Raw genomic sequence first — 16,392 nt, forward strand, 5'->3', positions numbered from 1 at the left:
TGCTGAAGGAGGGCACTATGGAGGACTCAAGCAGTGAGGCAATATGGGCAGAACTCAGAAATAGGAAGGGTGCGGTAACAATGTTGGGGCTGTACTACAGGCCTCCCAACAGCGAGCGTGAGATAGAGGTACAAATATGTAAACAGATTATGGAAAGATGTAGGATGTAGATGTAGGTGGTGGTGATAGGAGATTTTAATTTTCCCGACATTGACTGGGATTCACTTAGTGTTGGAGGTCTAGATGGAGGAGAATTTGTCAGGAGCATCCAGGAGGGTTTTCTAGAGCAGTATGTAAATAGTCCAACTCGGGAAGGGGCCATACTGGACCTGGTGTTGGGGAATGAGCCCGGCCAGATGGTTGAAGTTTCAGTAGGGGACTACTTTGGGAATAGTGATCACAATTCCGTAAGTTTTAGAATACTCATGGACAAAGACGAGAGTGGTCCTAAAGGAAGAGTGCTAAATTGGGGGAAGGCCAACTATACCAAAATTCAGCAGGAGTTGGGGAATGTAGATTGGGAGCAGCTTTTTGAAGATAAATCCACATTTGATATGTGGGAGGCTTTTAAAGAGAGGTTGATTAGCGTGCAGGAGAGACATGTTCCTGTGAAAATGAGGGATAGAAATGGCAAGATTAGGGAACCATGGATGACAGGTGAAATTGTGAAACTAGCTAAGAGGAAAAAGGAAGCATACATAAGGTCTAGGCGGCTGAAGAAAGACGAAGCTTTGGAAGAATATCGGGAATGTAGGACCAATCTGAAACGAGGAATTAAGAGGGATAAAAGGGGTCGTGAAATATCTTTAGCAAACAGGGTTAAGGAAAATCCCAAAGCCTTTTGTTCATATATAAGGAGCAAGAGGGTAACTAGAGAAAGGATTGGCCCACTCAAGGACAAAGGAGGAAAATTATGCATGGAGTCAGAGAAAATGGGTGAGATTCTAAATGAGTACTTTGCATCGGTATTCACCGAGGAGAGGTACATGACGGATGTTGAGGTTAGGGAGAGATGTTTGATTACTCTAGGTCAAGTCGGCATAAGGAGGGAGGAAGTGTTGGGTATTCTAAAAGGCATTAAGGTGGACAAGTCCCCAGGTCCGGATGGGATCTATCCCAGGTTACCGAGGGAAGCGAGGGAGGAAATAGCTGGGGCCTTAACAGATATAAAAGCAAAATACTGCGGATGCTGGAAATCTGAAACAAAAACAAGAAATGCTGGATTCACTCAGCAGGTCTGGCAGCATCTGTGGAAAGAGAAGCAGAGTTAACGTTTCGGGTCAGTGACCCTTCTTCGGAAGGGTTCCGAAGAAGGGTCACTGACCCGAAACGTTAACTCTGCTTCTCTTTCCACAGATGCTGCCAGACCTGCTGAGTGAATCCAGCATTTCTTGTTTTTGCCTTAACAGATATCTTTGCAGCATCCTTAAACACGGGTGAGGTCCCGGAGGACTGGAGAATTGCTAATGTTGTCCCCTTGTTTAAGAAGGGTAGCAGGGATAATCCAGGTAATTATAGACCGATGAGCCTGACGTCAGTGGTAGGGAAGCTGCTGGAGAAGATACTGAGGGATAAGATCTATTCCCATTTGGAAGAAAATGGGCTTATCAGTGATGGGCAACATGGTTTTGTGCAGGGAAGGTCATGTCTTACCAACTTAATAGAATTCTTTGAGGAAGTGACAAAGTTGATTGATGAGGGAAGGGCTGTAGATGTCAGATACATGGACTTCAGTAAGGCGTTTGATAAGGTTCCCCATGGTAGGTTGATGGAGAAAGTGAAGTCGCATGGGGTCCAGGGTGTACTAGCCAGATGGATAAAGAACTGGCTGGGCAACAGGAGACAGAGAGTAGCAGTGGAAGGGAGTTTCTCAAAATGGAGACGTGTGACCAGTGGTGTTCCACAGGGATCCGTGCTGGGACCACTGTTGTTTGTGATATACATAAATGATTTGGAGGAAAGTATAGGTGGTCTGATTAGCAAGTTTGCAGACGACACTAAGATTGGTGGAGTAGCAGATAGTGAAGGGGACTGTCAGAGAATACAGCAGAATATAGATAGATTGGAGAGTTGGGCAGAGAAATGGCAGATGGAGTTCAATCCGGGCAAATGTGAGGTGATGCATTTTGGAAGATACAATTCAAGAGTGGACTATACAATAAATGGAAAAGTCCTGGGGAAAATTGATGTACAGAGAGATTTGGGTGTTCAGGTCCATTGTTCCCTGAAGGTGGCAACGCAGGTCAATAGAGTGGTCAAGAAGGCATACGGCATGCTTTCCTTCATCGGACGGGGTATTGCGTACAAGAGTTGGAAAGTCATGTTACAGTTGTATAAGATTTTGGTTCGGCCACATTTGGAATACTGCGTGCAGTTCTGGTCGCCACATTACCAAAAGGATGTGGATGCTTTGGAGAGGGTGCAGAGGAGGTTCACCAGGATGTTGCCTGGTATGGAGGGCGGTAGCTATGAAGAGAGGTTGAGTAGATTAGGATTATTTTCATTAGAAAGACGGAGGTTGAGGGGGGACCTGATTGAGGTGTACAAAATCATGAGAGGTATTGACAGGGTGGATAGCAAGAAGCTTTTTCCCAGAGTGGGGGATTCAATTACTAGGGGTCACGAGTTCAAAGTGAGAGGGGAAAAGTTTAGGGGGGATATGCGTGGAAAGTTCTTTACGCAGAGGGTGGTGGGTGCCTGGAACGCGTTGCCAGCGGAGGTGGTAGACGCGGGCACGATAGCGTCTTTTAAGATGTATCTAGACAGATACATGAATGGGCAGGAAGTAAAGAGATACAGACCCTTAGAAAATAGGCGACAGGTTTAGATAGAGGATTTGGATCGACGCAGGCTTGGAGGGCTGAAGGGCCTGTTCTTGTGCTGTAATTTTCTTTGTTCTTTGTCGCTATTGTATCTGCTTCCACCACCTCCCCGGCAGCAAGTTACAGGCACTCACCACCCTCTGTGTAAAAAAACTTGCCTCGCACATCCCCTCTAAACTTTGCCCCTCGCACCTTAAACCTATGTCCCCTAGTAACTGACTCTTCCACCCTGGGAAAAAGCTTCTGACTATCCACTCTGTCCATGCCGCTCATAACTTTGTAAACCTCTATCATGTCGCCCCTCCACCTCCGTCGTTCCAGTGAAAACAATCCGAGTTTTTCCAACCTCTCCTCATAGCTAATGCCCTCCAGACCAGGCAACATCCTGGTAAACCTCCTCTGTACCCTCTCCAAAGCCTCCACATCCTTCTGGTAGTGTGGCGACCAGAATTGCACGCAATATTCTAAGTGTGGCCTAACTAAGGTTCTGTACAGCTGCAACATGACTTGCCAATTTTTATACTCTATGCCCCGACCGATGAAGGCAAGCATGCCTTCTGCCTTCTTGACTACCTTATCCACCAGCGTTGCCACTTTCAGTGACCTGTGGACCTGTATGCCCAGATCTCTCTGCCTATCAATACTCCTAAGGGTTCTGCCATTTACTGTATACTTCCCACCTGCATTAGACCTTCCAAAATGCATTACCTCACATTTATTCGGATTAAACTCCATCTGCCATTTCTCCGCCCAAGTCTCCAACCGATCTATATCCTGCTGTATCCTCTGACAATCCTCATCATTATCCGCAACTCCACCAACCTTTGTGTCGTCTGCAAACTTACTAATCAGACCAGCTACATTTCCCTCCAAATCATTTATATATACTACACTGATCCCTGCGGAACACCACTAGTCACATCCCTCCATTCAGAAAAGCACCCATCCACTGATACCCTCTGTCTTCTATGACCGAGCCAGTTCTGTATCCTTCTTGCCAGCTCACCTCTGATCCCGTGTGACTTCACATTTTGTACCAGTCTGCCATGAGGGCCCTTGTCAAAGGCTTGACTAAAGTCCATATAGATAACATCCACTGCCCTTCCTTCATCAATCATCTTCGACACTTGCTCAAAAAACTTAATCAAGTTAGTGAGACACAACCTCCCCTTCACAAAACCATGCTGCCTCTCACTAATAAGTTTGTTTGTTTCCAAATGGGAGTAAATTCTGTCCCGAAGAATCCTCTCTAAGAGTTTCCCTACCACTGACGTAAGGCTCACCGGCCTATAATTTCCTGGATTATCCTTGCCACCCTTCTTAAATAAAGGAACAACATTGGCTATTCTCCAGTCCTCTGGGACCTCACCTGTAGCCAATGAGGATGCAAAGATTTCTGTCAAGGCCCCAGCAATTTCCTCCCTTGCCTCCCTCAGTAATCTAGGGTAGATCCCATCAGGTCCTGGGGACTTATCTACCTTAATGCTTTGAAAGACACCCAACACCTCCTCCTTTTTGATAATGAGATGACTGAGACTATCTGCAATCCCTTCCCTAGGCTCATCATCCACCAAGTCCTTCTCTTTGGCGAATACTGATGCAAAGTACTCATTTAGCACCTCGCCCATTTCCTCTGGCTCCACACATAGATTCCCATCTCTGCCCTTGAGTGGGCCAACCCTTTCCCTGGTTACCCTCTTGCTCTTTATATACGCATAAAAAGACTTGGGATTTTTCTTAATCCTGTTTGCCAATGACTATTCATGACCCCTTTTAGCCCTCCTAACTTCTTGCTTAAGTACTTTCCTACTGTTTTTATATTCCTCAAGTGCTTCGTCTGTTCCTAGTCTTCCAGCCCTTACAAATGCTTCCTTTTTCTTTTTGACTTGGCTCACAATATCCCGCGTTCTCCAAGCTTCCCGAAACTTGCCAAACTTGTCTTTCTTCCTCACAGGAACATGCTGGTCCTGGATTCGAATCAACTGACGTTTGAAAGACTCCCACATGTCAGATGTTGATTTACCCTCAAACAGCCGCCCCCAATCTAAATTCTTCAGTTCCTGCCTAATATTGTTATAATTAGCCTTCCCCCAATTTAGCACCTTCACCCGAGGACTACTCTTATCCTTATCCACAAGTACCTTAAAACTTATGGAATTATGGTCACTGCTCCCGAAATGCGCCCCCACTGAAACTTCGACCACCTGGCCGGGCTCATTCCCCAATACCAGGTCCACAATGGCCCCATCCCTAGTTGGACTATCTACATACTGTTTCAAGAAGCCCTCCTGGATGCTCCTCACAAATTCTGCCCCATCCAAGCCCCTAAGTGAGTCCCAGTCAATATAGGGGAAGTTAAAATCACCCACCACCACAACCCTGTTACCTTTACATCTTTCCAAAATCTGTCTACATATCTGCTCCTCTACCTCCCGCTGGCTGTTGGGAGGCCTGTAGTAAACCCCCAACATCGTGACTGCACCCTTCCTATTCCTGAGCTCCACCCATATTGCCTCGCTGCATGAACTCTCTGAGGTGTCCTCCCGCAGTATGGCTGTGATCTTCTCCTTAACCAGTAATGCAACTCCCCCACCCCTTTTACATCCCCTCTATCCTGCCTGAAGCTTCTAAAGCCTGGAACATTTATCTGCCAATCCTGCCCTTCCCTCAACCAAGTCTCTGTAATAGCAACAACATCATATTTCCAAGTACTAATCCAAGCTCTAAGTTCATCTGCCTTACCTGTTATACTTCTCGCATTGAAACAAATGCACTTCAGACCACCAGTCCCGCTGTGTTCAGCAACATCTCCCTGCCTGCTCTTCCTCTTAGTCTTACTGGCCTTATTTACTATGTCCTCCTCATTTATTTTACTAGCTGTCCTACTGCTCTGGTTCCCACCCCCCTGCCACACTAGTTTAAACCCTCCCGAGTGACGCTAGCAAACCTTGCAGCCAGGATATTAGTGCCCCTCCAATTTAGATGCAACCCGTCCTTCTTGTACAGGTCCCATCTGTCCCTGAAGAGAGCCCAATGGTCCAGATATCTGAAACCTTCCCTTCTACACCAGCTGCTCAGCCACATGTTTTGCTGCACTATCTTCCTATTTCTAGCCTCACTGGCACGTGGCACAGGGAGTAATCCAGAGATTACAACCCTAGAGGTCCTGTTTTTTAACTTACTACCTAACTCCCTAAACTCCCCCTGCAGGACCTCATCACCCTGCCTATGTCATTGGTACTGATGTGTACCACAACCTCTGGCTGTTCACCCTCCCCCTTCAGAATGCCCCCTGTCCGTTCAGAGACATCCTTGACCCTGGCACCAGGGAGGCAACATACCATCCTGGAGTCCCTTTCACATCCACAGAAGCGCCTATCTGTGCCCCTGACTATAGAGTCCCCTATAACTATTGCTCTTCTGCACTTTGTCCCTCCCTGCTGAACAACAGTGCCAGCCGTGGTGCCACTGCCCTGGCTGCTGCTGTTTTCCCCTGATAGGCCATCCCCCCCAAAGGTATCCAAAACGGTATACTTGTTAGAGAGGGGGATAGCCACAGGGGATTCCTGCACTGACTGCCTGCCCCTTCTCGTGATCACCCATCTATCTGCCTGCACTTTGGGTGTAACCACTTCTCTAAAACTCCTGTCTATGACGCTTTCCGCCACCTGAATGCTCCTAAGTGCAGCCAGTTGCCGCTCCAACCGATCCATGCGGTCTGTGAGGAGCTGCACTGGGTACACTTCCTGCAGATGTAGTCGTCCGGAACGCTGGAAGCGTCACGGACCTCCCACATCTCACAGGTGAAGCACTCAGAAGTTCTACTTTAGATTTTTCCTTGCTCTTCTCCATTACTAATCTAAAACTTATAATACAATGATCACTCTTACCCAAGTGTTCACCCACAGACACTTAGTCCACTTGGCCCACCTCATTCCCCAGCACAAGATCCAGCCTCCTTCCTAGTTGGACTGAGAACATACTCGTCAAGGACATTCTCCAGGCCGCATTTCAGAAATTCCTCTCCCTCCGTACCCTCTCCTGTAACATTATCCCAATCAATATTTGGGTAATTCATGTCCCCCAGTATCACCACTCTACAGTTCTTGCACATCTCTGTGATTTCGCTGCAGATTTTCTCCTCTATCTCTCGCTTACTATTTGGCGATGTATAGAATACCCCCAGTATCATGATTATAGCCATTTTATTTCTCAACTCTAACCAAATGGATTCTGTCTTTGCCCCCTCGTGGACATTCTTTCTTTGCAACACTACAATGTCTTCCCTAATCAGTACTGCCACCCCTCCTCCTTTTTTCACTTCCCATTCTTTTCTGAACACTTTGCATCCCTGAATATTAAGCACCCAGTCCTCACCATTTTTAATAAAAGCAAAATACTGCGGATGCTGGAAATCTGAAATAAAAACATGAAGTGCTGGAAATACTCAGCAGGTCTGGCAGCATCTGTGGAGAGAGAAACAGAGTTAATGTTTCAGGTCAGTGATCCTTCCTGTGCTGTTGCCTTCAATGATCTATGGACAAGTACACCAAGGTTTCTCTGACCCTCTGTACGTCCTAGGGTCCGACCATCCATTGTATATTCCCTTGCCTTGATAGTCCTCCCAAAATGCATCACCTCACACTTCTCATGAATAAATTCCATTTGCCACTGCTCTGCCCATCTTACCAGCCCATCTATAGCATCCTGTAATCTAAGGCTTTCCTCCTCACTATTTAAGAAACCACCAATTTTCGTGTCATCTACGAACTTACTGATCATATCTCCTATATTCATGTCTAAATCATTAATGTACACTACAAACAGAAAGGGGCCCAGCACCGATCCCTGCGGTACACCACTGGTCACAGGCTTCCACTCGTAAAAACAACCCTCGACCATCACCCTCTGCCTCCTGCCACTAAGCCAATTTTGGATCCATTTTGCCAAATTGCCCTGGATCCCATGGGCTCTTACCTTCTTAACCAATCTCCCTTGGGGGACCTTATCAAAAGCCTTATTGAAGTCCAGGTAGGCTACATCAACTGCTTTACCCTCATCTACACATCTAGTCACCGCCTCAGAAAATTCAATCAAGCTAGTTAGACACGATCTCCCCCTGACAAAGCCATGCTGACTATCTCTGATTAATCCCTGCCTCTCCAAGTGGACATTAATCCTGTCCCTCAGAATTTTTTCCAATAGTTTCCCTACCACTGATGTTAGACTCACTGGCCTGTAATTACCTGGTTTATCCCTGCTACCCTTCTTGAATAATGGTACCACATTTGCTGTCCTCCAGTCCTCCGGTACCTCTTCTGTGGTCAGAGACGGTTTGAAAATTTGTGTCAGAGCCCCTGCTATCTCCTTCCTTGCCTCACATAATAGCCTGGGATACATCTCATCTGGGCCTGCGGATTTATCCACTTTTAAGTCCGCTAAAACAGCTAATACTTCCTCCCTTTCATTGCTAATATGTTTGAGTATATCACAATCCCCCTCCCTGATCTCTATACCTACATCGTCCTTCTCCATAGTGAACACAGTTGAAAAGTAATCATTGAAAACCTCACCTATGTCCATGGCTCCACACACATTACCACTTTGGTCCCTCAAGGGCCCTACTCTTTCCCTGGTTATCCTCTTGCCCTTAATATACTTATAAAACACCTTAGGATTTTCCTTTATCTTGCCCACCAGTGCTTTTTCATGTCCCTTCTTCACTCTCCTAATTACTTTTTTAAGTGCCACCCAACACTTTCTATACTCCTCTAGTGCCTCCGCTGTTTTCAGCGCTCTGAATCTGCCATAAGCCTCCTTTTTTCCCTGATTCCAAATCTCTGTATCCCTTGACATCTCGGGTTCCCTGGACTTGTTGGTCCTACCCTTCACCTTTACGTGAACATGTTGGCCCTGAACTCTCACTATTCCCTCTTTGAATGACTCCCATTGATCTGATGTAGACTTTCCTACAGGTAGCTGTTCCCAGTCCACTTTGGCCAGATCCTGTTTTATCATATTGAAATCGGCCTTCCCCCAATTCAGTACCTTTATTTCCGTTCCATCTTTGTCCTTTTCCATCACCACCTTAAATCTTACAGAGTTATGGTCACTATCTCCGAAATGCTCCCCCACTGACACTTCTATCACTTGTCCGGCTTCATTCCCTAGGATTAGGTCCAGTACTGCCCCTTCACTTGTAGGACTTTCTACGTGCTGGCTTAAAAAGCTCTCCTGTATGAATTTTAAGAATTCTGCCCCCTTTAAGCCTTTTGCACTAAGACTATCCCAGTTGATATTGGGGAAGTTGAAATGCCCTATTATTATTACCCTATTATTTTTACACCTCTCTGAGATTTGCCTACATATCTGCTCCTCTATCTCTCCCTGAATGTTTGGAGGCCTGTAGTACACTCCCAGCCAAGTGATTGCCCCTTTTTTTTTAAAGTTCTACTCATATGGCCTCATTTGAGGAACCTTCTGAGATATCATCCCTCCTTACTGCAGTAATTGACTCCTTGTTCAACAGTCCAATGCCACCTCCTCTTTTACCCCCTCCCCTGTCACACCTGAAGATTCTATATCCTGGAATATTGAGCTGCCAGTCCTGTCCCTCCCTCAACCATGTCTCTGTGATAGCAATAATATCATATTCCCATGTGCTCATCAACGCCCTCAATTCAGCTGCCTTACTAGTAAGACTCCTTGCGTTAAAATAGATGCAATCCAGCCTTGCATTTTTCACTTGTGCCTTAACGGGTCTGCTTTCCAGACTGACTCAGTTTCTCTTCTATATTTGGCTGTGCATCACCCCTTACTGTAACTCCACTCTGTATCCCATCCTCCTGCCAAATTAGTTTAAACCTCGCCCCCCACCCCGCACCCCAACAGCACTAGCAAACCTCCCAGCATGGATGTTGGTCCCGTTCCAGTTCAGGTGCAACCCGTCCAACTTGTACAGGTGCCACCTTCGCCAGAAACAGACCCACTGATCCAGGAAACTAAAGCCTTCCCTCCTGCACCATTTCCTAAGCCACGCATTCATCTGCTCTATCCTCCTATTCCTATACTCACTAGCACGTGGAACCAGGAGTAATCCAGAGATTGCAACCTTTGAGGTGCTGCTTTTTAATCTGCTACCTAACTCCCTAAATTCTTGTTGCAGGAGACCTTTCCCTTTACTTTTAGTTACTTACCCATTTAGAGTTATTCCCTAACAGCAGTTACTCACCAACCAACCACAAACTTAGTACCGAAACAGCTCTTAAAAAAGTCACAAATAACATCCTATGTGATTGTGACAAAGGTAAACTTTCCCTCCTTGTCCTTCTCAACCTGTCTGCAGCTTTTGACATGATTGACCACACCATCCTCCTCCAACACCTCTCCACTATCGTCCAGCTAGGTGGGACTGCTCTCCAGGGTTCCATTCTTATCTACTTAATTGTAGACAGAGAATCACAGGTAATGGCTTCTCTTCCTGCTCTCGCACTGTTACCTCTGCTGTCCCGTCCTATTTCTCATCTACATGCTGCCCCTCGACAACATCATCCGAAAGCACAACGTTAGTTTTCACATGTACGCTGATGACATGCAGCTCTAAAGGCCTGCTCGGGTCTGCAAATGAGACCCAACCTGAGCCCGACAGAAACCCATCTGACCCTGAGCCCGACCCGGCCCGAGTCCTTCTATTGTTTCCCGCGCCTGACCCGACCCGACCCGACCCGATCATCAGTTAACCTACCTTCCGTTTTTCACTTTGTTCCTCACCTGCACAAGCTTAAAATAACTGCAGCAAAACCACCTTTAAAGTCCAAGAAGTAAATTAACATTAAAGTCACTTACCTGAGATGATGATTTAGCGTGTCTGATCCGGCCTGACCCAAGCCCGAATGCCGGACCCGGAGGTGTGACCCGACCCGACCTGAACCCGACACATGTAGTCGGGTCCCATCAGGTTTGGGCCGGGTAGTAGGCCTTTACCCAGCTCTACCTCACCACTACCTCTCTCGATTCTGCCATTTTTGCTAAATTATCAGACAGCTTACCCAACGTCCTGTACTGGATGAGCAGAAATTTCCTCCAATTAAATATTGGGAAGACCGAAGCCATTGTTTTCAGTCCCTGCTCCAAACTCTGTTCCCTAGCTACCCATTCCAGCTCTCTTCCTGATAACAGTCTGAGAGTAAACTGATTTGTTCACAACCTTGGTGTCACAGTTGGCCCTGAGATGAGCTTCTGGCCTCACATTCCTACCACCACTGAGACCGTCTATTTCCACCTTCGTAACATCGCCCGACTTCGCCCCATTTCAGCTCACCTGCTGCTGAAACCTCATTCACAGAATAACAGAATTGTTACAGTGCAGATGGAGGCCATTCGGCCCATCGTGTCCGCACTGGCCCTCCGAAAGAGCAACTCCCTCAGTCCCATTCCCCTGCCTTCTCCCCATAACCCTGCACATTCTTCCTTTTCATATAACTGTCTAATTCCCTTTTGAATTCTCCAATTGAACCTGCCTCCACCATGTTCTCAGGCAGCACATTCCAGACCTTAACCACTCTCTGTGTGAAAAAGTTTTTCCTCATGCCACTTTTGCTTCTCTTACCAAATACTTTAAATCTGTGCCCTCTCGTTATCAATCCTTTCACGAGTGGGAAGTTTCTCTCTATCTACTCTGTCCAGACCCTCCATGATTTTGAATACCTTTATCAAATCACCTGTCAGCCTTCTCTTCGCCAAGGAAAACAGTCCTATCTTCTCCAATCTATCTTCATAACTTAAATTCCTCATCCCTGGAACCATTCTCGTGAATCTTTTCTGGACTTTCTCCACTACCCTCATGTCTTTCCTAAAGTGTGGCGCCCAGAATTGGACGCAATATTCCAGCTGAGGCCGAACTAATGTCTTATACAAATTCAACAAACCTTCCTTGCTTTTGTACTCTATCCCTATTAATAAAGTCCAGGATACTATATGCTTTATTAACCGCTCTCTCAACCTGTCCTGCCACTTTCAATGACTTATGCACATATACACCTCGGTCCCTCTGCTCCTGCACCCCATTTAGAATTGTACCCTTTATTCTATATTGTCTCTCCATGTTCTTCCTACCAAAATGAATCACCTCACATTTCTCTGCATTGAACTTCATCTGCCACCTGTCTGCCCATTTTACTAACTTGTCTATGTCCTTTTGAAGTTCTACACTATCCACCTCACAGTTCACAATGCTTCCATGTTTTGTATCATCTGCAAACTTTGAAATTGTACTCTGTACACCAAGGTCTATGTAATTAATATATATCAGGAAAAGCAAGGGTCCCAACACCGATCCCTGGCGAACTCCACTACAGCGAACTCCACTGGCGGCACAGTGGCGCAGTGGTTAGCACTGCAGCCTCACAGCTCCAGCGACCAGGGTTCAATTCTGGGTACTGCCTGTGTGGAGTTTGCAAGTTCTCTCTGTGTCTGCGTGGGTTTCCTCCGGGTGCTCCGGTTTCCTCCCACAGCCAAAAGACTTGCAGGATCATAGGTAAATTGGTCATTATAAATTGCCCCTAGTATAGGTAGGTGGTAGGGGAATATAGGGACAGGTGAGGACGTGGTAGGAATATGGGATTAGTGTAGGATTAGTATAAATGGGTGGTTAATGGTCGGCACAGACTCGGTGGGCCGAAGGGCCTGTTTCAGTGTTGTATCTCTAAATCTAAATCTAAAAATCTAAACCTTCCTCCAGCCCAAAAAAATCCAGGTACCACTACTCTTTGTTTCCTGTCACTCAGTCAATTTTGTATCCATGTTGCTACTGTCCCTTTTATTCCATGAGCTACAAGTTTGCTCACAAGTCTGTTGTGTGGCACTGTATCAAACACCTTTTGAAAGTCCATGTTCACCACATCAACAACATTGCCCTCATCAACCCTCCCTGTTAACTCCTCAAAAAACTCCAGCAAGTTAGTTAAACATGATTTTCCCTTAAAAAATCCATGCTGGCTTTCCTAAATTAACTCGCATTTGTCCATGTGACTATTGATTATATCTGCAGTTATTTTTTCTGGAAGTTTTCCCACCACCGAAGTTAAACTGACTGGCCTGTTAGTTGCTGGGCTTATCTTTACACCCTTTTTTGAACAAGGGTGTAATGTTTGCAATTTTTCTGTCCTCTGGCACCACTCCCCGAGTCTAAGGAAGACTGAAAAATTATGGCTAGTTCCTCTGCGATTTCCACCCTCACTTCCCTCAGTATCCTTGGATGCATCTCATTTAGTCCTGGTGTTTTATCTACTTTAAGTACAGGCAGCCTATCTAATACTTCCTCTTTATCAATTTTAAACCCCTCTAGTGTCTGACTTACCTCCTCTTTCAACATTGCCTCTTCTTCCTTGGTAAAGACAGATGAATACTTGGCAAAGTATTCATTTAATACAACAGCTATGCCCTCTGCCTCAATGTGTAAATCCCCTTTCTGGTCTCTAATTGGCTTCACTCCTCCTTTTACCACCCTCTAACTATTTATATGCATATAGAAAAATTCATGCCTTCGTTACCTCCAGACTTGACTATTCCACTGCTCTCCTGGCTGGTCTTCAACATTTTACTGTCTGTAAACTTGAGGTCATCCAAACTCTGCTGCCTGTGTCTTAACTCACACCAAGTCTCATTCCCCTATCACTCCAGTATTCACTGTCCTACATTGGCTCCTGGTCAAGCAATGTCTTGATTTTAAAATTCTCATCCTTGTTTTCTAATCCCTCCATGGCCTTGCCCCTCTCTATCACTGTAATCTCCTCCAGTCCCTCAACCCTCTGAGATATCCGTGCTCTTCTCATTCTGGCCTCTTGTACATCCCCGATTTTAATTGATCCACCATGGGTGGCTGTGGCTTCAGTTGGCTAGGTCCCAGGCTCTGGAATTCCCTCCCTACATCTCTCCACCTTATTTTCCTCCTTTAAGAAACTCCTTAATAGCTACCTCTTTGACCAAGCTTTTGGTCATCTGACTGAATATCTCCTTATTTGGCTCGTTGTCATATTTTATTTTATAATGATCCTGGGAGGCATCTTGGGATGTTTTATTACATTTAAGTCGCTATATAAATGTAAGTTATCATTGTTGAATTTAAATTCCCCCAGCTGCCGTAATGCTATTTGTACTCAGATCTCAGGAGAATGAGTCAATGAGAAACACTCGGGGAACTGTGTCTGAACTAGGACAACATTACATCGGCTGTACATCCCATCTTGAGAACATTCAACAGGGTGAATGATGCTCAGTGCAAACAATCTGTTCCCACATTTGACTGGGGTTTGTCCCTCAGACTCTCAGGTCTCCTGCAGGGCCTCAAGGATCTGGGTGGTCCTCTCTTGTGCAGCCCAGGGGCCTCTTTCAGAGCTCACGTGGTCCGCACCAGTTTCTCAGTATCTCCTCCCTTGGGTTGGTCTCTTTCTTTCTCTATTAGAGATTCAAATCCAACTTCTGATCCCATGGGTTCTGGGGAGAGGGGGGAGAGGGGGACTGGGGAGAGGGGGAGAGGGAAAAGGGGGTCAGGGAGTGGTGCACAGGAGAGAGAGGAACGGGGAGAGAGGAATGGGGGAAAGGGGTATTGGGGAGAGCTGAACGGGGGAGAGGGATCTGGGAAGAAGTGAATTGGGGAGGGGAGGGGGATAGGGGTACAGGGGAGTATGGGACGAGGGAGAAGCGGATAGGGAGATGATGACTGGGGAGAGCAGGCCAGGATGAGGGGGCCGGGAAAGAGGCTGACAAGGCAAAGGGGGATGGGGCAGAGGGGGACTGGAGAGAGGGGACGGGAGGAAAGGGAGAGGGGTCAGGAGAGAGTGGAACTGGGGAGAGGGAGATGCGATAGAGGGGAATGGGGAGGCAGAGGGACTGGGACGAGGAGCATGAGGGAAGGGGAACTGGAGAGAGGTGGAAGGAGCTGGGGAAGAGGGGGACAAGGAGAGGGACCACTGGGGAGGGAGGAAGGGGGAAAACGGGAATGGGGGAGGGGACAACATGGGAGAGAGCGACAGGGGAGGGGGGAGGTGGGAGAAGGAGACTGCGGAGAGAGGGAGGGAATATAAGGGGATGGGGGAGATGTGTGACTAGTCAGAGGGAAACTGGGGAGGGAAGGCTGTGGGAGAGGTGTGGCTGGGGGCAGCATTCTGATGTCTGAGTTCTGACATCTGCAGTATGATGTCTGCAATGGGATGTCTGCAATGGGATGTGTGCAGGATGATGTCTTCAATGCGAAGTCTGCGACAGGATGTGTGCAGGATGATGTCTGCAATGGGACGTCTGCAATGGGATGTGTGCACTATGATGTCTGCAACGGGATGTCTGCAACGGGATGTCTGCAATGGGATGTGTGCAGTATGATGTCTGTCATGGGATGTCTGCAATGGGATGTCTGCAGTATGATGTCTGCAATGGGATGTGTGCAGTATGATGTCTGTAATGGGGTGTGTGCAGTATGATGTCTGTAATGGGGTGTGTGCAGTATGATGTCTGTCATGGGGTGTGTGCAGTATGATGTCTGTCATGGGGTGTGTGCAGTATGATGTCTGTAATGGGATGTGTGCAGTATGATGTCTGTAATGGGATGTGTGCAGTATGATGTCTGTAATAGGGTGTGTGCAGTATGATGTCTGTCATGGGATGTGTGCAGGATGATGTCTGCAATGGGATGTCTGCAATGGGATGTGTGCAGTTTGATGTCTGTAATGGGATGTGTGCAGTATGATGTCTGTAATAGGGTGTGTGCAGTATGATGTCTGTCATGGGATGTGTGCAGGATGATGTCTGCAATGGGAAGTCTGCAATGGGATGTGTGCAGTTTGATGTCTGTAATGGGATGTGTGCAGTCTGATGTCTGTAATGGGATGTGTGCAGTATGATGTCTGTAATAGGGTGTGTGCAGTATGATGTCTGTCATGGGATGTGTGCAGGATGATGTCTGCAATGGGATGTCTGCAATGGGATGTGTGCAGTTTGATGTCTGTAATGGGATGTGTGCAGTATGATGTCTGTAATGGGGTGTGTGCAGTATGATGTCTGTCATGGGATGTCTGCAATGGGATGTCTGCAGTATGATGTCTGCAATGGGATGTGTGCAGGATGATGTCTGTCATGGGATGTGTGCAGTATGATGTCTGTAATGGGATGTCTGCAATGGGATGTGTGCAGTATGATGTCTGTCATGGGATGTCTGCAATGGGATGTGTGCAGTATGATGTCTGTCATGGGATGTCTGCAATGGGATGTGTGCAGTATGATGTCTGTCATGGGATGTCTGCAATGGGATGTGTGCAGTATGATGTCGGTAATGGGGTCTGTGCAGTATGATGTCTGTCATGGGATGTCTGCAATGGGATGTGTGCAGGATGATGTCTGTCATGGGATGTCTGCAATGGGATGTCTGCAGTATGATGTCTGTAATGGGGTGTGTGCAGTATGATGTCTGTCATGGGATGTCTGCAATGGGATGTCTGCAGTATGATGTCTGTAATGGGATGTGTGCAGGATGATGTCTGCAATGGGATGTCCGCAGTATGATGTCTGTAATGGGGTG

This window comes from Heterodontus francisci, chromosome 17 (genome assembly GCF_036365525.1).
Source record: "Heterodontus francisci isolate sHetFra1 chromosome 17, sHetFra1.hap1, whole genome shotgun sequence".
NCBI classification, from domain to species: Eukaryota; Metazoa; Chordata; class Chondrichthyes; order Heterodontiformes; family Heterodontidae; genus Heterodontus; species Heterodontus francisci.